Here is a 25,389-nt window from a genome sequence, read left to right on the forward strand (position 1 = left end):
TCGCACAATAACGTGAATTTTAAACACAAAAGTGCATGGGTTCTACATCATTGCTGCTAGCTGCTGCCAGAGTCACCCACGGTAAGCACTGCTCCATTTATGTTATAAAGGCAAAACTCTGTTTATGAAGTGTGTGTTATGAAAGCAAAGCTCTGTTGTTTATGTTAGGCATGAAGGCAGCTCCGTTGTTTATGTTATGAAGGTGTGTGTGAGTGTGTGTGTGTGTGTGTGTGTGTGTGTGTGTGTGTGTGTGTGTGCGTGCGTGCGTGCGTGTGTGTGTGTGTGTGTGTGTGTGTGTGTTTATGTTATGAAGGTGTGTGTGTTTATGTTATGAAGGTGCGTGTGTATTTGTGTTTTTATGTTATGAAGGTATGTGTGTGTTTATGTTATGAAGGTTTGTATGTGCGTGTGTGTGTATGTATGTGTTTATGTTATGAAGGTGTGTGTGTATGTGTGTGTGTGTGTTTATGTTATGAAGCTGTGTGTGTATGTTATGAAGTTGTGTGTGTGTGTGTGTGTGTGTGTGTGCGTGTGTGTGTGTGTGTCTGCGTGTATGTGTGTATGTGTGTGTGTGTGTGTGTGTGTGTGTGTGTGTTATGAAGTTGTGTGGGTGTATGTATATGTGTGTGTGTGTGTGTGTGTGTGTGTGTGTGTGTGTGTGTGTGTGTGTGTGTGTGTGTGTGTGTGTGTGTGTGTGTGTGTGTGTGTGTGTGTGTGTGTGTGTGTGTGTGTGTGTAAAATGTACTAGTTACTTATGTTAAAACTGAAGGTTGCCTTGACAAAAGCAGGCACGGTACTAAAAGACACAACTCATTTTTTACATTCACTTTCTGAATTTACTGATTCATATGATCGCAATAAGTTATGCTTGTAACATTAAATGTAAATAGTTTATTCACAGTTATTCCCAATCCTTATGGCCATACAAGCCATTAATGAATATTTGAAGAAACATATGATATTCGAAATACCTACAATATATCAGATTTGTTTGCTTTAACAACTTATATTGGGCAATGATGTGTTTATGTTTCAAGAACATTATTACTGGCAATGCTGGGTAGTTGCCATGTTCACTCCTTCTGCAAACTCATATGCCAGTTTGGTTCTGGCCTAATGGGAGGACTATGCAATATTTACTGAGAACAATAGATGGAGGGACAGCATTTTACTCTATCTAAGATTCCTGGATGATGTTTTTCTTTTATGGACTAATAATATGGAAGAGCTTGATTTGTTTGTCCAATATCTTGAGGAAAGTATCACCTTTTTGAGGTTTACCTTGCATACGTCTGATGCATGTACTGATTTTCTGGATAATAAACTAATCTTGCAGAATGGAAATTATATCAGTACTTCTGTGTTTAAAAAGACATGCTGGAAAAACACTCTGCTAGCATATGATAGTATGGATCCCATAAATATTTTTGACAACATTGTCAAGGGACAACAATTAAGGGCTTCTAGACTTTGTACTAATGATGAACTCTATCTTAAACATATTGATTTACTAATCTCACAGTTTGTGAGATGGGGTTATAATGAAAGAAAGGTTGAGACCATTATAAGTAACAGCAAGGAATTAAGGAAAACACTTGGGAAACCATGGTTTTATAAAAGACCAGATTCTGAACAGTTTTGTATATGGATAAAAGCCATAAGTTGTCTGTTAATCTGAAATACAATAGTGATATTAAACAAATATGTAATATAATTAATAACAACTGGAAGATCTTACTAGTTGATGATGGTATTAATGAAATTGTGGGAGATTCTCCATCTTTTTCTTTAAAAAATAATATGAAATTAAAAAGATTATTGTGCAAAAATGTTTCTTCTATGAGACATTATCCAAAGTCATTAATAAGAAATGGGACTTTTCCATGCATCCTATATCCATGAAAGTATCTCATCCTCACTTATATGCAGACTTTCATGCTGAAAATCTTATTTATTTAGCTGTATGCACTCAATGCACATGTTTGTATGTTGGGGTAACTAACCGCTGACTGAAAGATCGGATTTTACAATATCTCTTTGATATCACATTAAAGGTGAAACATAATGCACTCTATAGTTGCATAAAGGACAATCCTCACCATAATTTTTTGTTTATGGTGCTTTTTATACAGAAAGAGAGCTGTAGGGATGGAGATCTGATTAATCATACTGAGGTATATGAAGTATACTGGATATCGGAGCTTCAAGCTGAACAATTTAAAGGATTGAATGGACTTGAGCCTTTAAAACCAGTACCGAAGAGGGTTAGGCTCTCACATTTAATCTGATTGGATATGGCTATTTTTTAAATAAGACAGAAGGAATTCAGCATGGCGGATCTGAAGAAGAGAGAAGTTCCTGAAAGCGCTTATCCATTCTTATACATTTTTACTTGGTTTTAGCTGGTTTTATTTTCATTTATTAAATTGATTTTTTGATATTTAGCCTGCTGGTCCTTGTGGTTGCTGCTTTTTGATTGTGTAAATTATTTTACCATATGGTACCTTTATTTCTCATTGGGATATTTTGTTTGCTTACTTCTTAAAATGGGACTCTGTTTCATGTAAGTATTTACCCAAAAAAAAAATGTTCTTCACACTGACATGACTCTTCTTTCTATATCCGATTTGTGAAAAATATGTCTGAAGACCTGTACAAATTATGCCAATTAAGGCTGTAAGTTCTCCACTAACAGTCAGAGAGTCAATGAAGATGAGATTATTTGTATCAACCTGAATTAAAACGGCTTCATACTTCCTTAGATTAAGGCATTCTATGGTACTTCTAATGCTCTTGGCAAGCATAAAGTGTATTTAGTGTTCATTATCCTCTTTGAAAATATATAATTTCCTCTAATAACTGAATCTGCAATTACTAATATATCATTTTTGATCAGATCTGAACAATCTCCCATGTCCATATTGTCTAGTCTATCACTTGCTAGAAAAGAATGATTTTCATCACCATTAATCTTATTAATCTCACTGTTTCCAACACTTATTTCATTTGCAAGCATGCAATTCTTATCTAGATGTTTTTGTCCTTCCACAGTCTAAGCCATGTTGTCAGTTTAAATTTCTACAGTTTAGCCTGCCCTTTGACTCTTTTTCTACAATCTACCATTCCATGAAATCTGAGTTACATCACAAAAAAGTGTGCTTTTCAGTGTATGTTCTCTTTGCATTATAACAACTATTTGATTTCTTCCTAGTTACTTGTTGTGAACTTCCCCCTTTCTTTCTTTCTTTTTATTTTTCTTTTCTTTTCCATGCTCTGACTCCCCTAATTGCTTAATACTTGTATCTTGAATTTCAGACGTTATCATCATAAGCAGGATCATGCTTAACAGGAGTTCAATGATCTTTACTGGAATTGGACACTTCCTTCCCTAAATGTGTTCTGTTTGCACTTAGCATAATATTAGTTCTCACTAGCCCAATCATTAATCAACGTGACAACAGTTTCCCAATCCAGGATAATTGTACAATTGCAATCATCTTCAGTTAGTCTATATTTATTATTAATTACAGGAAGCAAATCATTAAACTTACGATATAAGGAACACAAATCTCCAGTGTTATCAGGTATTAGCTTTGTATACACACATCATTTAGCACTGGCCACAATATTTAAGCCTTAGTAAATCATTGATGGCATACTCATTTAAAGAATCCATTCTCAACCACAAACAAAGGATTTTAAAAGAAAAAAAATCAAAATCAGTTACTTCAAGTTTCAAAGAAATTAAATCAATAAGAAATTTAAGACAAATTCAGTGCTGAGATCACACAAACAATATGCAAATAAAGATGAACTTAAATAGTGTGAGCTAACCTTGCAGAAGGGAAACTTATTCATAAAGTAGCCACTCTGACCTGTCACTCCAGTTTTGCCAGTCACACTAAAACACCGAACATCACTTGCAGTTGAACCTCATTATAACAGTAAAAATCTAAGGTAAAAATAATGAAATATAAATAAAAACAAATCTTTTTTTTATCAGGCAACTGTAGAGTAAATCACAAACCACCACTGGATGGTTTCAGCTAAGCTAAGGCATGTGAAGCAGTAATCATCCTTGCTACTGGGATCTTTTAGTGGGCATCAGTGGATATAATGGGTGTTTTTTGGGCACTTGTTTCAAGAATCCTACATCAGTTCTTTGTAGCTATGATGCAGTATGTGGAGGAATATGTGTGGTTCCCACAAACTCCATACATTTCAAGTGTCCAGAACTTTGCAGAATAGCCCTAATTTTGTCTCATATTTCTGCCCTATGCCTCATAAATGTTTAGGTTTTCTGGAAAATTTCTTATGATTGCTCCCAATCAACATTGCTAGACATTACAGTTGAGTCCTGTGTTATTCAGAAGGTGCATGCTGATGCAAAACCTCTTGGCATATTAACTTATTAAGTGAATTAGAGTAATATGTAAACAACTAAACCCTTTTTTAGACTTTTGTCAGCCCATTATTTTTGTCTTTGCCTAGAATTTTTGAGCAAAGTAGTTGAGAGGTATTATGAAGGAGACAAACACTGTTATGCAGTTATTCTAAGAAATAACCCATTCTCTGAGAGTCTAGTGGCCATTCACTGCATGTACAATATTATTAAGGTCCCAGCCAGTCCACATCACCACTGATTTATCAGAAAGTAGGGTTTCCACTTCACCAATTGTCAGGTTGTGTATAATGCACAATATATAACTTGCAATGTGTCTGTGTGCTACCCTGGACATTCACTTACTTCCCACACCTGTCACATGTCTAACCTACACCAGTGAGTTGTGGGGGGGATTTTGCACAATAATATCTTACGGTTTATGCCATATACACCATGGATCCACTACTCAGGACACTAACATATAACTCACACTGCATTGCCAAGATGACATACAACTTTACACTTTCACAGACCTCAACTTGCATTGATGAATGCCCACTTCCATTGCCTAGATTTCAAAGGTGGTGCATTGCAATTTGCTTCAGAGACCTGCAGCAAGATATATATTGCCTGTGTAATACTGTAGAATATGATGGCACACAGACTGCTAGAGCAGGGCATTAATTAGAACAGACAGACCCAAGCCAGCAGTGGGGGAAGTGATGGTTGAGGAGCCACTGTGGGGGGAACTCTTGAAAGGGATGCCACACATGGCTGAGATGGGAGAAATATACTGCACTGCTGGTGAAAATATGGCATCTGGTTGACAACAATGAGAAGTGTGAGAGACAGCAAAGATTAAAACTGATGTGCATAACACTTCCTCTTCCCATTTATTAAATCAATAGGGTAGACATCTCTCTGTGTAGTCTCGTATGGACTCTTAACTGCACATAGAATGTTGCATTGATGTACATCTGGACATGTGTCACCATGGTTATGCTACTAGCATGCTACTGAGGATTGGTCACATGACCTGAAATAGTGTTGCCCACTTTTTTGCTTCGTTCGTGCTACCCCCATCCTTGAGCTGGCAGAGTACAGGAATTTAAATGCTATTACAGTGAACAGTCTGATTTCTGCTGTGTGCTAGCGTCCCTCAGAGTGAGTTGCCTACTTATGCAGATCTAACCCTGGCAACTCTACATAAAGTCATTTATACTGCATAATTAGTCACTGTCAGGACATATTGCACAACTTTGAATGCATTGGTTTTCATTAATTGGCTGCATTACTATTTTTATCCTGAAACTAAACTAATATACTCTTCTGGAAGGGCATCCTTCCTCACTCAAAGACTTCATTTAAAGCTGTAGGATAATACATTTTGGACATAGTGGTGTCAATTTCATGTATTCTTTTAATATGTCATGAGCCACATGTTGTTTTTTAATGCCTGTTTTTACTGAAGTGGCTTGTATTTTATAATATGCATAATATAAAGGGCTGTGATCGGGTTTCCAAATATAACCAACTTATGTGTTTGAGGCATGGATGCCAAGAAATTCATCTCAAGAGCAGAGTAAGGCGAAATCCAAAATGGTTCCTGCTTCTAGCTCTGAAGGTTGTGGTTTCCTTTGTAGACTTTACAGTTTTGTGGCAATTAAAATATGTCAGTTTTGCAGGATTCTCTAGGGAAAAATGACCTCTTCTGAACATTGTTATTGTGAAGTTTATATATATATATATATATATATATATATATATATATATATATATATATATATATATATATATAGCATTATGATTGAATTCCTGGTGTTAACCAATTTATGCGTTCAAGAAATGGATGCCAAGGAATTGACGTTTAGAATGATGTTTGAGAGATAAATCTTGATACTGATTTCAAGAACACATAATAAATTAATTTGTGATAAGAGACCACCAATCATAGTGATTTGCAATAAAGGAAACATCATCTAGCATTTCTGAGGAGGCATGATGCATTTTTCAGATTTTAAAACTATCATGTGAATCATTTCTTGGGTCACTGTCATTATTTCCTGTGATTGGTGTGTTGCAGTACTTCATGTTTTTAGCATTTTTGATGCTGCTCTGTAGTGCCTGTTCTTCATTTGTGTTGCACGCTGTAGTTTGATGCAATTTTGAGCCTTATTACAATTGTGTAGCGGTATGATTTACTGTTATAGTTATTAAAACTGCCATTTTGTACAATTCTTTGGTAACTGCTATTTATTTATGTGACTGCCCTAAGTATGTTGTAACATTTCACTCTGTTAGTATCTATGATGCTGTTTTACAGTGTTGCCCACCATTTCCATTGAGTGCTGCAGTTTGATACAGATTTAAAAATGCTAACTGAGCATAATTGTCAACTTTCTAAAACAAGGAATCTGGATAAAGCCTAAAATAACTGGGGGGGGGGGGCAAAGGCTCAAAAGTATGGACAGATTTTAAATATTACTCTTTTAAACTTAGAAAGTTGCTAGAATAACAGGATTTGTGTTAACATTCATTTTTTGAAAGGTATAGAGTATGAAACTCAAATTTATGTAATTATTCAATTACTTTAATCCTCAGAGATTTGTCAGAAAACCTAAAGTTTTGAGAAACAGACCAAAATATGAGGCAAATTCTTGACATTCTACAAAAATCTGCACAGTTGACATATATGCAACTGAGCCCTGATCTAATTTTGTATGGTATAATCATGGGATTGTTGCAACATTTAAATCTGTTAGTTGACCACTGATGTTATTCTGTGTAACATTGTGATGGGACTCTGACATCTTTTAAAGATGTTAGTTAAGCCCTACTATAGCTCCCTGGGATAGCTTGATGCTGAGTGTGCATTTCCCTTGACACATTCACCACAGAGCAAAACTAACCTTGTTGTGCATGGGTGGCAAGATTATGCTCCATTACTGGGAAACAGATAAAGTTGTTATCACCTTCACTTGCTTGACTCCCAGTCATAACAACACAAGGCGAGGAGGGGGGGGGGTGTCAGGTCTCATACTACGGAATAACAAAGGAAAGTGCTAGTTAGCGAACAGCAGTGGCAAAGATGAAATAGCTTTGTTTCTGTTGCTGTCTGCACCTCTTAACTGTTCCTGACCTTGATTCATGTTTTTGCTTTGTCCCTCCTATTGTTTTTTCATTTTCTGGTAAATCACTGAGGATTAAACTCAGTAATTCCAGACATTAGAACTTTGTTCTCATTGTTCAGGAAATACATCCTGACTCCAAACCTCTTGCTTTATAACTTTTGAAGTAAATAATAGCATTTTTTTTAAACTGTCCCTGATTTAATCCTTTGTTCCACATTAAACTTGGATTTGTCTAGAATTCTTATGGAAAGATACTGAGAGGTGTGCTGCTGTCTATTTGACAGTGCTAAATGCATTCCTATACTTTTTTCTGTAACTGGTAGCCCCTGGAGCAGATATAGCTCCATGCACTGCAAACCATAACCTTTTTTATGCTTTTCCAACATGGGTGCCTTTATTGATCTATCGATCTTCACTCTCAATATGCATTTCTTGGCATCCTTGTCCTAAACACATAATAAGCTGGTTATGATCTAAGATCAAATCACAGTCTTCTATGCTACTAACTTTTTAAATATCAGGAAATTACACAAGGTTATCATTTTGTCACCTTATGAGTATTCTTCTTCTTTCCCCAGTTAGAGGTTGCAACAGTGGATCATCTGTCCACTCATGATTGGCAGTGGAGTTTTACAGTGTCAAATTGCCAGCCCAGCACCCAACCTTCCACAGAAGGCACACACATGCACGCACTCACACATAGGGCTAATTTAGAGTGTCCAATCCACCTACAGCATGTCTTTGGGAGGAAAGCCACATGACTGCAGGGGGGACATGCAGACTCTGCACAGAAGGCACCCCAGCTGAGGATCGAACCAGAGAACCTCTTGCTGTGAGGCAACAACGGTAACCACTGCACCACCATGGCCGCCATATATAATAAGGATTTTCCATATACTATAAGGTTGTGTTATGGCAGTTCTTCTAACAGAGCATTTCAATACCAAGGTTATTTTTTACTCATTTTTAATATAACAATGCTCTTCTATTTTAAAAGAATTAATATAAAAAGTGCAGCCTGCTATTCCTGTAGCTAAGCAGTACCGTACAGGTAAATACTGATTATACTAGCACAATGTTAATGAAATACCTCAATACTTAACAGAGAAGGGAGACACATGGACATAGGCTGTGTACCTCTGTTGCCTGGGGTCCTGGATTCCTTAATGCTTGAAGTCTTGTCGATCACATAAGAAATAGCATTGTTTGTAAAATAAAGAAAAAACAAACAAACCAATGGATAGATGGACAAATGAACAAGTAATAAATACTGTAAATAAGCAAATACATAAATACATAAACACATAAACACATAAATAAACAAACAAATATGCCAATTAAGAGATGGTTCAAACAGTAGTGGTCACAACACTCTTCCTGTACCCTGAGTTAACCATCAGCCCTAAAACTAAAGTGCTGGCTAGAGTGGAAAAACACTAAGTATCCTAATGGCTGCCATCATTTGTTGGGAGTGGACAAGAAAGTCACCACAAAAGAGAGGACTTGTAGGCATGACATTTAGAATACCTCCTTATTTTATTATTTATTTATTTAAATTTGTTGACCGGGAGTGTCCGACTGGACGTGGGTCCATTTTCAGTGGAGGCCCGAGGAGAAAAGCTCCACAGTAAAATAAACAGACAGTAGTTACATTGGATTACATAGTGATTAACAATTTAACATAGAAATTACTTACAACATATTTACAGATGAAGAACATAGTACATCAGTAGACAACTAGAATCTTTATCTGTGAAGTACATAACAGGCATTAACAAATGTAACAATGAGAAGTTCCTGCTGTATAATAAGTACTAGGCTTATGAGCATCTGAGCTTGCTATCATCAAGGTAGTTAGTGGAGGTGAAAGAAAGGTAGTAGTTGGATGGGGTGGATGATATTATAGTGTGAGTTGCAAGGGCATAGCCAGCATGTTTTTAGGTGCGCTTTTAATAAAGTTTTGAAGTTGGTGCATGATGGTACGGAGGTAATTGTGGGTGGGAGTGAGTTCCATAATTTGGCTATGGCGCAAGAGAATAGTGCTTCACCAGCAGAGTTATTGGCTTTAGTGATCTGCAAGTGATTTTTGTTGCTGGATCTTAGTGGTCTGGTGGTGCGATAGGGTTGGAGTAGATTCTGGAGGGATGGGACATTTAGTGGATGGTTTACTAGTTTGAGTTGATACCACTGAAGGAGGTGAGGGAGTTCAAGCCAGTCCAGTTCAGCAAGTGAGAGACAGTGCTGACTATGGTAGGATGCCCCTGTGGCGAATTTTGTGATTTTGTTGTAGCAGGTCTCTAGCTTGTTTAGATCACATTGCCTTAGGTTGGTATATACTGGAGAGGCATAAAGTAGGGTAGAGATAAGGTGGGAATTTGCTATTGAAATCTTTGCTGCTTTGGTGAGAAATTGTTTATTTCTGTATAATGCTCCTAGTTTTTTGTGGACTTTTTTATGGTCATGGATATGTGAATGTCAAATTTTAGTTTATTGTCTATTTCCACTCCTAGCAATTTGGTGTGTTCAGTTGGGTATATAGTGGTGTTGTCTTTTGCTGTGATGTTAAAGTGAGAGTTGTTTTGAGTATGTTTGGTGGGTTGGAAGATGAGTAGTTTAGTTTTGTTTGGGTTGAGTATTAATTGGGCATCGGATAACCATGTTTCAACAGAGGAAAAGGCTTCCTGTGTGACTTTTTGCAGTTTGGGTAGGGACTGGGCTGAGCAGATGATGGTAGTCTTCTGCATATTGGATGAGTGTGCCATGTTTGGTGGCAGAGGCTAGATTATTGGTGTAAACAGAGAAAAGTAGGGGTCCAAGGATGGATCCTTGGGGAACCCCTATGGAGACAGGTAGTTGGGGAGATATGTCATTCTGCCATACAATGGATTGTTGGCGGTCAGACAGGTAACTCTGAAACCAGTTGGTGACTGATTGTGAGAAGGATAGGTTATTGAGGACAGAGATAAGTTGTTTGTGTGGGACCATGTCGAATGCTTTAGATAGGTCTAGGAAAGTAGCAGAGGAGAGATAGCCATTGTTTTTATGCTGAAGGATAGTATTTGTAAAGGAGAGTAAGGCAGTGGTGGTGCTATGGTTTGGTCGGAAACCATGCTGAGTACTGGAAAGGAGGTTGTTAGTAAGGAGGTAGTCTGAGACCTGAGAGTGTATGCATCTCTCTAGTATTTTGGAGAGTGGAGAGAGAATAGCTATGGGGCGGTAATTGGTTAGTTCTGCAGAGGGTCCGCCTTTGTGGAGGGGAATTATATGTGAGACTTTCCACAATGTGGGAATGTAACTTTCTGACAGAGATCAGTTAATCAAGATGGATACTGGGTAGGTCAGAGCATCAGCTGCGATTTGTAGGTATTCACTTGGGAGGTTGTCTGCTGCTAATTTGGTGGGTTTAAGTTTAGTTAAGAGTTTTTTTATGTTGGAGGTAGGTACAGGAGAAAAAGAGAAGGCAGTGGGGAGATTACTAGTTGAAGGTGTGGGTTGGAGGGGAGGTGGGTTGTGCTGTTTAGCTAGTGATAGTATGGTTTGGGTGAAGTGTGTGTTGAATGAGGTAGCAATATTTTCTGAGGAGTGAGGGATGTTAGGAGGAGGGGTACTGACTTTACCTGGGTGGAGGATGGAGTTTATGGAGGACCAGAATTGTTTGGGGCTGTGTTGTGAGGAGTCTAGGGCAGACTGGTAGTATTGGAATTTGTCCCATTTTATTAGCTTTTTGACTCTATTGCATAGTTCTAGGAATTTCTGTCTAGCTGCGGGGTTTTGGTTTTGCGCCAGTGCTCCCAGGCTTTATCCCTGTTTTTCATTTCTGACTTAGTGGTTTTCTGTAGCCATGGGGAGGGTTGTGCTTTGGTTCTGGAAAATCTTATGGGGGCGTGGTAATTAAGGATGTTCAGGAAGGTAGTATTAAAAGATTCAACTGCGTCATCTAGACTGAGGTACTTTAGAGCATGCCAGTTACATTCTTTGAGGGATGAGATGAATGTGAGTGGGTTAAAGTTTTTTTTTGTGTATTTGACGTTAGATGACAGGTTTAGCTTGGTACAGGGATTTTTTGTGTAGGAATGTTGGTGAGTAATCACTGAGGCTATCTGATAAGCAGCCTGTTATATATGACTGGGGTTCTTACTGACTAGTATCCAATCCAGGGTAGAGTGCTTGCTGGAGTTTTTATTTATCCTTGTTAGTGACTGGACTAGTTGGGTGAAGCCATGAAGGTGTACATGATGGGTTGGATTGTTGCCAGAACAGGATTGCCAGTCAATATTGAAATCACCTAAGATGATAGTTTCTTGGGGGAGATGGTGGGTAGACCAGCTGGGGAGGTTTTCTAGTGGAGGGATGTTTTGGCCAGGTGGGAAGTAGCATCCATTTATGTTGATGGTTTTGTTTTGGTTAATTTTGAGGTTGGTATATATTATTTCTTCATTGCCTATTTGTGGAGCTGATGATTTTAAGATCTGGATGTTTAGAAGTTGTTTAAATATTACAGCTACACATAGCTACACCTCCTTGTCAAGCCAAAAGCTAGTGTTTCAGGTGGCTTACCTATGCCTGCTTGAGTCAGCCTAGAATGAGTTATATTTCATCTGTTTTTGATATCAAGAAGTTTAACAAGAAAATGCTGAAAATGGCAAAAACATTCCTTTTTTCATGGGGAAAAGATCTCCTGTAGCCCATTTGCAGCCAATAGTCCCCTTCCCTATACATACCAAATCCACAGCTGTACAACAATGGGGAAAGTGATAAACCCCACTGCAGTATACTGCCCGCTCATACAATATAAATCAAAGTGGTTTTGATAAGTTGCATTTGAAAGAAACCATACTAAATCTGCTCAAATAAACTATACTTGTCTGAGTGTAGGATAATTGCTTCAGGCACAAAAGCCATACTGGGTATCTAACAAATACAGTAACATTACTCTGTAATCTATTATGTGGCAACATCCTTACTTATCCAAACTCACTTTTTTACTACTGATTTATATACTAACACAAACTAAAAAAAAAAAAAACAATAGTGCATTAATTCAAGGTCTCCACAATCCCAGCCTTAGCTCTACCCTTAAGAAGAATTTTGTGGGAGAGCAGTATGAGAAATATATGACATAATGAATGCAAGAATGAAACACCCAGGTGCTAGGGCAGAGAAGGGGTGAGGAAATTAACATTCAAACCAAATCCTACAGAAATAGTTTGGTACTTGTATTATGCTGATAAAATACAAGTTATTTCTGTAAAGAAGTATGCTGAAAAAATAAGAGAATTTAATACACTTTTGATAAATAGCTTTTCATACTAAACAATGCTAGCAAAATAAGTGTAGCACATCTTGGGGCTGTTGACTAAGAAATCTTAAACTCAGATTTGTGAGTAAAGATTCTCTTATGGTGGTAAAAGTCAACAAGGATTCCATAACAGCAAATAATATACACTTGCTGAATATGTTGCCTAATATGTAGACAGAGAATACAGAGGTATTCCCTGTGAAAAACATGTTTTCTAATTCAGTATTTTATTTTTAGAAACTCTCTTACTGAGCAAGTTGTTAGAGTCCAGCTTTTGTATTTTGAACATGGACTCTAGAAGCTTATTTTACTCACAAATGAAAATCCCATTGGATATTAATACATTGTGCACCATTATTCAATTTCTCTTTATCGCAGACTTTAACCAAGATACTCTTGCTATTGCTTCCTCTCACAATGATTGTTTTGGCTAGAGTATTTAAAAACACGGTCTACAACTGCATAAATGCATTGTGTGTACTGTTTATTATATTACCTGGCCAACATCACAATTCAAATACATGGATAGTGGTAATGACAAGCAGCACACAAAACAATGCCTCTGAAGTGTGTAATGGACACTGGTGTGCATTGTACAGCATTGTGCATTCTGCATTCTGGTGCCACAGACTGAATTAGTGTGTGCCACAACAACACAGCAGGGAACAGCCAACAGTGGCGCAATTATGTCTGTCTGATATATCTTACTCAGCAGCTCACCCCTGGTTGCTGTGCTCCACTGTCAAGTCATAGAATTTATAAAACATTTGCATTTATTAAGCCTGGGTTCAGATTTAGTGTCACTACCACAATATATAGCGATAAAGTGACCTGATGATTTGAGAGTTCACATTGTTGAGAACTTGGCATCATCACTGTGGTGCTGAGTGGACAGTTATATCTTGAATTTTGTGTCCTGAAGTATAATAGTCCTTCTACCTTCAGGAAGTCTAATGCACATTTCTGCAGCATCAACCTTCCAGATCCCTTATTGTAAAGAACCATCTTTTTCCACACTTGAGCTATAAACTCAACTGTATCCATACTGTGTATTAATAACTCTATTTCTTAAATAGTAATAAAGTTGGCGAACTGCACTAAAGTTTGCAATACTTGATGCTGATTTGGGTAGTGGAGGCTTTTCATAGGTTCATAGGTAGGTACTAGACTATCGGCCCTGGGGCCTATACAAGCCCAGCCAAAAAGGTACCCTGGCTTTTGCCACACAAGAAAATTATTTTCCTGTACCACTGTCTAGCAAAGCCACAGAAGTGATCCTCAGGGTGACTTTCCTATTTCCCATCCAATCATCAAGATTTTTTTCTTGAAGAGTGCTAATGAGGAGCTTTGTTTGATATAGATGGGTAGTTTATTCTAGAATATGGGAAGTCTCTGGGACAGGAATCTATCCCTCTGGCATATTCTTTTTATTGTGGTGTCAAGGTTTAGGTCCCTAGAGCGTATAGCTCAGAGGGATTGGGATTTCTTTAAGTGGAGCATGTCCAACAGCTCTGGGTTTGACATAGCTTTGTATGTTAGGCAGAGACCACCTCTGAGTAGGCGATATGCGACGGAGTAAAGCTGGAGCTTTTTGAGACAGTCTGTGTAGGGCATCTGTTTGAGGCTGGTAATCCTCTTTGTGAGGTATTTCTGCAGCCTTTCCAGTTGTTGTAGATGTCTTGTGAGGTACATACCAAAAGGGGCATTGTACTCTATAATGGGTCTAATGAATGATGAGTAGAGGGGAACAATGACCTCTTTTTTTCTGGATGAGAAACCTTTTGTGATGAGGTGTGACATGTAGAAGGATTTCCTGACTACTGTGTTGATGTGATTATCAAAGGAGAGACTACTGTCCACCTGTGTCCCAAGGTCTCTTATCACACTTTCAGTGTTAAGTATACTACCGCCTATGTTGTAGTTCATGGGCACAGAGTTTTTACCAAAGGGGATGACAATGCACTTTTTGGCATTGAGCTTGAGGCCATGGCTTTGACCCCAGGCATCAGTCTCAGTGTGGCCCTTTTGTAGGATGTCCACATTGTTAGGAGTTTCAATTATGGCTCCTAGTTTGCAGTCATCTGCGAACATTGTTAGCCAAAGACCTTCTGTGTTAGCCTGTACTTCAGAGAAGTAGACACCAAACAGGAGAGGACCCAGGACTGAACCCTGTGGTACTCTACTTGTCACTGGTCTGAAGTCGGATTTGGAGTCTGCTACTTTCACAGTGTGGGTTCTGTCAGTGAGCCAGTTGGCAACCCATCTTGTGATATAGGGATTTATACCTAGTTTAGTGAGTTTATCTATAATTCCAGAGTGGGGGATAGTGTCAAAAGCCTTGGCAAGATCTAAATAGGCTGTGTGAACCACCTTACCCTTGTCTATGGCTTTGGTGACTGTGTCAAAGAAGTCTATCAGGTTTAGGAAACATGATCTGCCTTTTACAAACTCGAACTGAGTGGGGTCAAGAGTTTGGAGATTAGCAATGTCTTTGTTTATAAGTTCCATGATGATACATTCCATGGCCATGCAGACCAGGCTCGTCAGGCTAATGGGGCGGTTGTTCCCGGGGTCCGTGGTGGCTCCCCCCTTGTGGAGTTGGATAACCATCGCTGTGCACCATTCAGCAGGCACAATGCCTGAGGTGAGTCTATGATTGTACATGGTACTTAGGTGGGATGCCAGTTTGTTCTGTAGTTCGTGTAGAATGCAGCCTGGGATGTTGTCTGGTCCCATGGATGCTATGTTCTTGGCTTTGGAGAGTGTGGTTTTACCTGTGTAGCCAATATTACAGGAACTTTGCATTCTTCCGGTATAGAGATGGGCTCTTTAGGGGGTGAGAGGGGGATAAAGTTAGCACTGAACCTATCTGCCAAGATGTTGGCAATATCAGTTGGGTCTGTATATTTATTGCTATTGTGTTGTAACTCAGAGCAGATCTGAGTGTTGCCATTAAGATTCTTGACATAGCTATAGAATGCTTTGTGGTTGTCTTTGGAATCAGTGATGATTTTGTTTTCGTAACTAGCTTTGGAGGATTTTATCAGGGATCGCAGCTTCTTACTGAGGCTGACCAGGGAGCTCCTCCACTTATGGGATTTTACTCTCTTTTGCAGCAATTTCTTCCTTCTGTTGTACAGTTTGTTTATGGCAGGGGACCACCAGATTGGCTTCCGTTTTTTAGAGGATAGCGTCTTGGCTCTGTTTTGGATAGCACGATCCATGCACTCATGTAAGTCCTTATAAAGTGCAATTGTGTAGGATTCAGTAGTCGTAACTGTATTGTCCATCTACATGGGTGTCATGAAGTTCAACATTTCTGTCTTAAGAAGCATGAAGTTGGCTTTGAAGAAATGTTTTACCATGGTTTCCTTAAATGGGGGTGGGGGCAGGATGTGGATATCTAGGGTAATTAGCTTATGGTCGGATCATTTTTTACAAAAGTAAAAGTAACTAATTGCAACACATGACTGTATAAAATGCAGTCTTATTTTTCATTGTACAAATCATTACTCAGTAATATAGCCACCAGTGAATATGCATCGTTATGGTTAAACAACCACATCACAAGAATTTCTAACAGCAAGACTTGTAGCAATGATCTGACAGCAGGTGTGTCTGGGGTGATTGAGGAAGAAGACGCAAGCTCATTCACTGTTACAAAATAGGTAGCAGTGTATATACAATTAAAGTTGTTGCTAGACTTTAAAATAAAAACATTTTTTGTAACAAGCCACAGATGTAGTGCTGCTGAAATGTTTTTTAATGTAGTCCTGGTAAAGTAGAACTAAGGCATCCTTCCCTCAGAAAGATGCATTGGTTTGTTTAAAATGAATGAAGGTCACACAGTTGCAGCCAACATCTTCCATAGAGCCCAGAACCGTTTGGGTGTCGGAGACATCCAGTGGCTTGAACTACTTGACCAAATCACCTAGTCCTGACTCCCTCTTATCCTCCATCTGTTAAACAGAGCAGATGACTGTCCATCTCTTGACAGCCTTGTATAACCATGTGACTCACCCCGAAGCTTGGAATCTTCTGACAAAGATCCTCCACACATATCAAAACCTGATAACTCTGTAGGCTGTACATTCTTCTCCCATCTAGTGTCAAAAACCTAGAACTCCATTCCCTAACAGTAAGACAGGGCTGCTTGCTTAAGTCATTCAAATTACATCTAAAGTCTCACTTAGTCAACTCCTGGCTCTGCAGATATGCAGCACCAGATCAGCAAATCACTCCTGTTCAGACTCATCCCTGCTTATCACCCTCCATATCCCCCTCCTACGTGTACTGTAACACCCCCCCACTTTTGTTATACTGCTTCACCCCTAACTACCCCATCATCTATTTCTCAAATCTATCTTTCTCACCACTGCACCACTCGTAAGACATCCTGCTTTCAACAGTATGGCTGCTTGTATATTTTATCATATTTGAAATGAAATTCTCCCTTTTTTGGAAAATGATGAAAAGGCTATTGCATACTATTTACGTTCAAATGTCAGTGTTTGTAGATCAGAATCTTTCTCCCCAGGCCCCCACTGAAAATGGGTTTTGTGCCCAGTCAGACTTCCCTGGTAAACCAAAGCATTAAATAAAAAATAATAGAGACTTTAATTTATTTTTTATATTTGTTTACCAGGGTAATGCACTGATTAATACTAACCACTTTCAGGTTCAGCCTGGATAAAATACAAAGCATTTCACAAACAAAAAATACAGAAATGTAAGCAGTAACACACTAGATCAGATTAATTACATAGAAAAAAACGTGCGCATATATTCTAGTGAGAGTGTTAGATTTCATGTGTATTTTTCAGCAAACATCTTTATGATGCTGGAACCAAAGCAGAGCTGGTTATGTCACACCCATTTGAGATTAATTCTTGTGTTATTGCTGGAATGCTGGTGGTATAATTTCTTTTTTTACCATAATGATGAAAATAGGAATTGTTTATACACAAATTCTGTTTATCCATTCCGACCTCTAGGACTGGCAGGTAGAGCAGACAGATAGGTAGACCAATGGATGATTAAAACAAAAATAGGTAGAACAATTGGCAATCCACTGAGCACAGAAGAAGTTATCAGGGACCTGGGGACCCAGGTTGATAGTAGTCTGTCATTCAACACCCATGTAGCTAAAGTAGTTAGGAAGACCTTCTACATTGCCCACCTTATCATGAAGGGATTCTCATCTAGATCAAGGGAGGTCATAGTCTCCCTATACTCATCACTCATCAGACCAATGATTGAGTACAATGCCCCATTCGGAATGTATCTGACCCGACACTTGCAGCAGCTGGAGAGGCCACAAAAGTTCCTCACCAAAAGGATAAAGGGTCTCAAACATCTGTCCTATGCTGCCCGACTGAAAGAACTCCAGCTCTATTCAGTCGCTTACCGCTTGCTCAGAGGTGACCTTTGCCTAACATACAAGGCCATGTCAAACCCAGATTTGATGAATATGCTTCACCTCAAAAAATCTAGATCCGTCAGAGCCACAAGGGCGGGAAACTTAAACCTCGACACAGCTATTAATAGGACGTGCTGGAAGGATAGATTCATCACCCAAAGACTCCCTATGCTGTGGAATAAAATCCCGGTATATGTGAGGCAGAGCACCTCGCTAGCCTTGTTCAAGAGAAATCTTGACCAATGGATGGGAGATCGCAGATATACCCCAGGGATTACCTCAGTGTCACTGCTCGACAAAGGCACAGCAAAATAATGGGTATAGTTCCCCATACTAAAGGGGTGGCGTAAGCCACAAAACTATGGGCTAGGCTTGTAAATGCCCTCGGGCAGATAGCCTAGTATGAACCTATGAACCTATGAACCTATAATTGATGTGATGGGAGAGTAATAGATTGGAAGGGAATATGTAAAACTTTTCCCTAAAAACACACACAGAGATGTAGCTATAGCATTAACTGTTAGGCATTAGTATTCCATGTATGTGGCATCTTTCACTGTTACTGACTTTTACTGCATTTTTATATTGGGCACAAAGCTCACTTTGTTCTGACTAACAATTACCAGCAATTGAGTTAGTTTCTCATTTTGATTAGATAACTGTATGCTGTGCTTATTTAGCATTCTAAATTCTGGCCTCCATTTAGTTTAAAATTCATTTGTAAACTGATGTGTGTTTGTGCACTGACAACAGAACCCCCATTTTTCTTTACAGTGGAAGCAATGTAATCTGTACACTGCTGACAATCAATTGCTTCCATGTCTATAGTGAGAAAAGTGTATTATTTTCTTTATAGCACTGTAGTATGTGAACTGTTTTGATTATCCTCCAAAAATGGGGGAAAGATATCAGAAATTAACAGGATCAATCTATATACAATTGATACAAATATATGTATTGCATACAGAACAGTCATCTGAAGGAATAATAAAGATTCTCCAGCTGGAAAGAAATAACATCTGATGTTCAGGTTTAAAACATGACAAAGTGCTATTCTTGTTACATAATTATCCCAGTGCAAAGTGTCTGCAGGGGATGCAGGAGAGTGCAGCTGACATTGGTGCAAAGTGTCTGCAGGGGATGCAGGAGAGTGCAGCTGACAGTGGTGCAAAGTGTCTGCAGGGGATGCAGGAGAGTGCAGTTGACAGTGGTGCAAAGTGTCTGCAGGGGATGCAGGAGAGTGCAGCTGACATTGGTGCAAAGTGTCTGCAGGGGATGCAGGAGAGTGCAGCTGACAGTGGTGCAAAGTGTCTGCAGGGGATGCAGGAGAGTGCAGTTGACAGTGGTTCAAAGTGTCTGCAGGGGATGCGGGAGAGTGCAGCTGACAGTGGTGCAAAGTGTCTGCAGGGAATGCAGGAGAGTGCAGCTGACTGTGTGGCAAAGTGTCTGGAGGAGATGGGGGAGAGTGGAGCTGACAGTGGGGCAAAGTGTCCGCAGGGAATGCAGGAGAGTGCAGCTGACAGTGGGGCAAAGTGTCTGGAGGAGATGGGGGGAGAGTGCAGCTGACAGTGGGGCAAAGTGTCTGCAGGGGATGCGGGAGAGTGCAGCTGACAGTGGGGCAAAGTGTCTGCAGGGAATGCAGGAGAGTGCAGCTGACAGTGGGGCAAAGTGTCTGGAGGAGATGGGGGGAGAGTGCAGCTGACAGTGGGGCAAAGTGTCTACAGGTGATGCTGGAGAGTGAAGCTGACAGTAGCAGTGCTGAGTGCAGACCTTTTGGTGTTTCTCACAACTTAATTGGATCATCAGATGCTGATTTAGAGGATTAGGGCAAGAGATTACAGAACTCTGTAGTGTAATCACTGAAAGAGGGATATATTCAAAAAGCAGAAAAGGAATGTCCCCCACTCTACTGAACCATAGGTCAGATGATTAGATATGAGCACTTACTCACATCCTGGTTCATGTGAATCACTGGACCTCTTTTATTTAAGTAATAAAGTATGTTTTCACTTTTTTTAAGCAATAGACACTGGGTGAGGCTCTACTAAATAAAACATGTAACTTATGTATTATAAGCTCATTAAAAGGTTCAGAAGAATGGACATTTATAAAACAGGAAGTAAATAAGTTAACCACATTCTCAGACCACTGCTTGAGTACTGCAATTAGTTCTGGAGGCTGTATAATAAAGAGGACATGTGCAAATAGCACTGTCTGAGCTTAGTATACTGGAGACCTAACATTTCCTGCAGCACGTCATGATGTTTCTGCACATATGACACGGAGTGAAATCACCTTCACAGACAGACAGTGACTGACCCTGTGTTCCCTATTCCCTGTCAGGTAGACCCCCCCCCTCAACAAGACTGCAATCTGTTCTCCCTCTCGCTGAATCCCCTTCCCCAACAGGAATGCAGCCTGTCCTGCCTGTCTCCTTTTACATTAAGACCCAGCTTGTTAGTCCACTGACATGCCTTGTGCCATGTTAATCTTTATAACCCACTATTCTGTACCAGTGTCTGCTGCTACTATGTACCCTTGAATGGTCACTGCTTTCCTGAACCAAGTAACAGTTGTACTATTTGCTGTCAGTTTGCCTACATGGCAGTACACGCTAATACCCATTGTAGTCTGAACCTATGTGCTGCTCACTGTAACTCAGTATTCTGCAGAATGGAGTCCTTCATTTTTATCATGCTAAAAAAGGGCCTGTATTGCAGTAATTCAGATATAAAGATGATACAGCATGGTTGTCTCTGAATCACGTCAATAGTACAATGCATTATCTCATGTAGTCTATACTATGAGGCCCTTTCCTGCTCAGTTACAGGTTGGTAGGTCATGTAGGGTGGCTGTGCAATGTGTAAACTGGCTGTACTAATGTCTCTTTACATCATGCTAATGACCTTGCATGTCATGCTACTGTTAATGGGCATGGCATGCTACATATCAGTGTGCATCATGTGCTGCCCTCCATGTACAGTCATGTGACCTAATTACCATTTTACTCTCGTAGTGTCAGCCTAACAAGCGAGCATAACCTCAGCAGGTACATTAGCTGGCAGAGTACTACCTGGTGCAGCAGGGAGCACAACATCTTTTTGCACCTGCTTCACATGGCCACAGGAACACCTGCTGGGAATATGAGGTACTCTTATAAAGCAGTTGTTTGGCACCAGCTTGTCAGAGTGGTCTCAGTTTGGAGGTCAGTGCTATCACAAATGCAGTGACCTGAGGCAGTGTCACCCAACACTTTGCAGCCAACAGGAAGTAAAGGTTATGAGGAAAAAAACAGAGACAGAGAGACAGAAAGAGACAGAGAGAGAGAGAGAGAGCAGAGCAAGAGATACCTTTTTATTCTAAGCATTCTTTTCTTAGATTGGCAATGTAAAGTAGCCTAACACCTGTAATTGTAATGGCCTTCTGCCGTCAAGAATGTCTTGTTCTTATTAGTGTTGGTTTTATGTTTTAAAGCACCGCAGAAAATCAGAGGCAATCATATTATACGTGACAGAAGAGAGGGCATGCTCTCCAGGTGGTGGGGTAAGTGCAGTTTATTGCAGGCAGTAGTCCATCCATCCGTCCCTCCATCCATCCATCCCTTTTTCCAAGTTTTATACATTAGGTTGAGATGTCACAGTCATATACAGCCAATGTTCACACCAGCAGGCGGCTAGCTAGCCAGTAATGTAATACTTTAAAAATCTGCAAAAGATAACTGAACAGTTGTATTTATGTATCTCTTTTTCTGCCTTATTGTTTTGCTTTTCTGCATTTTTTTTGCATGATTAGTCAACATGCAGGCAGAGATGAGTCATCAGCCACCTACTTCTTACTGCCTGTCTGCAGGGAGATGAGGTCACCCTATGAGAAATGACCAGAAAGGCTTGTTGCCTCATCTAAGAAAGAGTGTGAAAGCTTCTCATCTGAGAGTGCTGCAGGAGGGCCCTCTAACTTCTCCTGGAACAAGTTGAGGAGGCTACTGAGGTCTGATGTGGACTGGCAGCTTGATTTCCATACTGACACTCTGGAGAAGCTTCCTGTACAGCTGTCATGTTGCTATCCAACCCGATGACTGAGCCACCAAAGACAAAGTCTACACATGATGTCAGCCACAGAGGTGACAAACTCCTGGGTAGGTTCATCTCTGGGTTGGTTTGGCAGATTTCCCTCATACATTCCTATTACCCATCAGTGTGTTCTCCATTCTTTTGTGTCACTCCTCATCCCCTGTTTGTAGTCCAGTCCTCCCTATCCCTTGTTGTCAACCCTTTCTCAGTCACCATCTCACCAATGTTGCCCCCTTATGTCTCAATATAACCCTGTCAGTTTTACTTTCCATTCTATTTTTCTGACCCTGTTTCTTTCCTTCTACCATCCTTCCTACTTACATATTTCCCTTGCTACCTTCACCTTCTATCTTTCATTGAAAAAAAAAAAGAAAACATTTACTTCAAATACTATACCCTTCTCAACCCACAGCACCTTTCTTTTCCCATTGTCCATTGTATGCTTATTTATATTTACTTATCTATTTTAACTGCTCAGTTTCCCCATTTCCTTTTATTTGTATGACAGAACTAGTTGATACTGTGCTAAAGTGGACTGGTATGGGTTGCCTGCTTTGCCCATGAATCAGCTATGTGGTGCTTCAATGCGCATGTGAATGTGCATAGCTTTAGACACACTGCCTGCATGACACTTTATCATAGAAGATTCATTATGTGGCAATGCTTCTGGTATAGCCACACTGTGCCTAACCCTCATGTGTGGCTAATCCCATTCTGCCATGTTGTGCTAAATGCGTAACTATGTTGACCACTGCAGGGGCATTTTTTTTTCTGAATATCCCCTCAGTCTCATTTACTCAGCTGATTGGTTTTGAAGATAAGAAGAATCTGGGCAGATTGTATGATTATTTAACTAATAGTTCTAAAACTCACAACTGCATTATTTAACAGACAACAAAATAATCATTGTTAATATAATTTATCTAGCGTGATGAACAAGTTAACAAAATCAAGTCACAAGTACCACCACCTTTTCACTACTCCAGTATTCCAGTACTCATGGGTGAAGCACAGTTGTAGTATTGAAGTCAGTATTGTTATAAGAATGTTAATCTATTGCTATTACAAAAAAAAAAGTTTTTCTTTTTTGTTTTATTTCCTAACTGCTACTACTTTCTATATTTCAGTTTGTATGTATCTTTACTGTACTTCTTTTTACATTGTATTTTTGCATATGTCTTGGAGCTTTTCTCCCCGGGCCTCTACTGAAAATGGACATATATCCAGTTAAACTAACCCGGTCAACAAATGTAAAATAACATAAAAATAAATGCTATTTATTCATACTTGTCCTTTCTAAAAAAAAATAGCTTTGTGAATGTCATTCATAAATCCAAGAAACAGCAAGGGTCTCCTGTTAGTCCAGGTGACTTTTTTACATTAAATAAAGTATTTAATATAAAAGGGCTCAAGAGTATATATGAGGCACTGAAAGTATATTAAATTCTTCATAAATCTTCTGACAGGTCTCAAAGTATGAAAAGGACAGCTTTATATTTTTTGTGGTCAGGCAATGTTTTAAGGAAGTATAAATAGAATGTTAAAGTAAACAGAAACAAAAAAATTTAGGATTTTTTCTTCTTTGATTACTTTGTAGTCAACTTTTCACAGACTTGATTAAATAATATTTCAGTTGTTGAGATCACATAAAATTCAGGCAAAATGCCAGGTAAAGCATAATTAAAGCAAAGCTATTATTATTGGTACAACATAAGATTGTGTTAACAAAGAATCTTTCAATAACCATGGGTTCAGCATAATACGAAACTTGCCAGAAATACTCCTCAGGCTATAATCAGGCAGGAAGGTAAACAGAAGAGTATGAAACAATGGCTATTATGGCTTCTGCAATCAGATTTCACTGCAACACCATCTCTATCTAAAAACAAGTAACCCTCACTCATATGTTTGTATAAGCCACAGATCATTTTGAATGGACCCCCAAAGGGTTTAACTGGTCAGTCAACTTTAGTGGTATGAAATCACATTCTTCTAGGTTCGAATTATTCCTGTTCAGGTTGAAGGGTTCTAATAGTGGGTAATAATTTTAGCAGTGCTCAAGAAGTGTGCATTTTAATGCTATGACTCTAACTCCATTAAATAATATTTGAATTTAAATGACTTAACATAAGTAAAACATGAATACTACTCTATTCCTCTCATGTCATGATCATTCTCAAACATTTCAATGATTCTTGTAAGTTTATTCTGTAATGCAACTCCTGCAAATAAATAGCATGTCTATATGTATACAGATCTATATCGCTTTCTCTCTCTCTCTCTCTGTAGAGAGAGAGAGAGAGAGAGAGAGAGAGACTGCTCTATCTATCTATCTGTCTATCTATCTATCTATCTATCTATCTATCTATCTATCTATCTATCTATCTATCTACATTGCAAGCATTTGGTCAAATGACCAGTTATGTCAACATCTGTTCAGTCAACACAGACAGATTGTTGACAGGTATGTCAGACTGGCAATTCCCAGGTAGGGGAACATTCCCTTTCCTCAGAGATTGTGTGATTTTGGAGTTAGTATAATTAGCAGGGGGTGTTAGGAGTGCAGGCTCCCACCTCAAAAAAAATACCTGTATTTGCTTTCCTGGAATGTGCTCAGAACACTTTCACATTTTTGTTTCGATATTTTAATGTCAGTATTCTGGGAGTCGGTCTAACTGGTCATTCAGTCAGCTGCCCTACACCCACACATACACATATTTATAGATAGATATAGATATAGATAGATATAGATATAGATATAGATATAAATATATTATCTAGGCACTCTGTAACGCCACTTCCAAAGACAATGGATACGACATGAACAGAGAACTGAAACCTGTGCTGTGCACTGCTGATGCTGGACTCTATTTGCTCATAATTTCTATGAATTGCTTTTAAGTAAATATGCAACCCAGAAAATTAAACTCAAACCATTTCTAAAATTTACACAAGCCACTACAACTGCAGTGGTGGTGCTGCGATAGCATTGTCACCTCACAGTAAGACATTGTCCTGTTCGATTCTCAGCAAGAGCATCTTCTGTGTGGAGACGTGCGTGAATGGGCGTACCTTCGTTGAAGGTT

This window comes from Protopterus annectens, chromosome 2.part0 (genome assembly GCF_019279795.1).
Source record: "Protopterus annectens isolate FY-2018-M chromosome 2.part0, PAN1.0, whole genome shotgun sequence".
Lineage (NCBI taxonomy): Eukaryota > Metazoa > Chordata > Ceratodontiformes > Protopteridae > Protopterus > Protopterus annectens.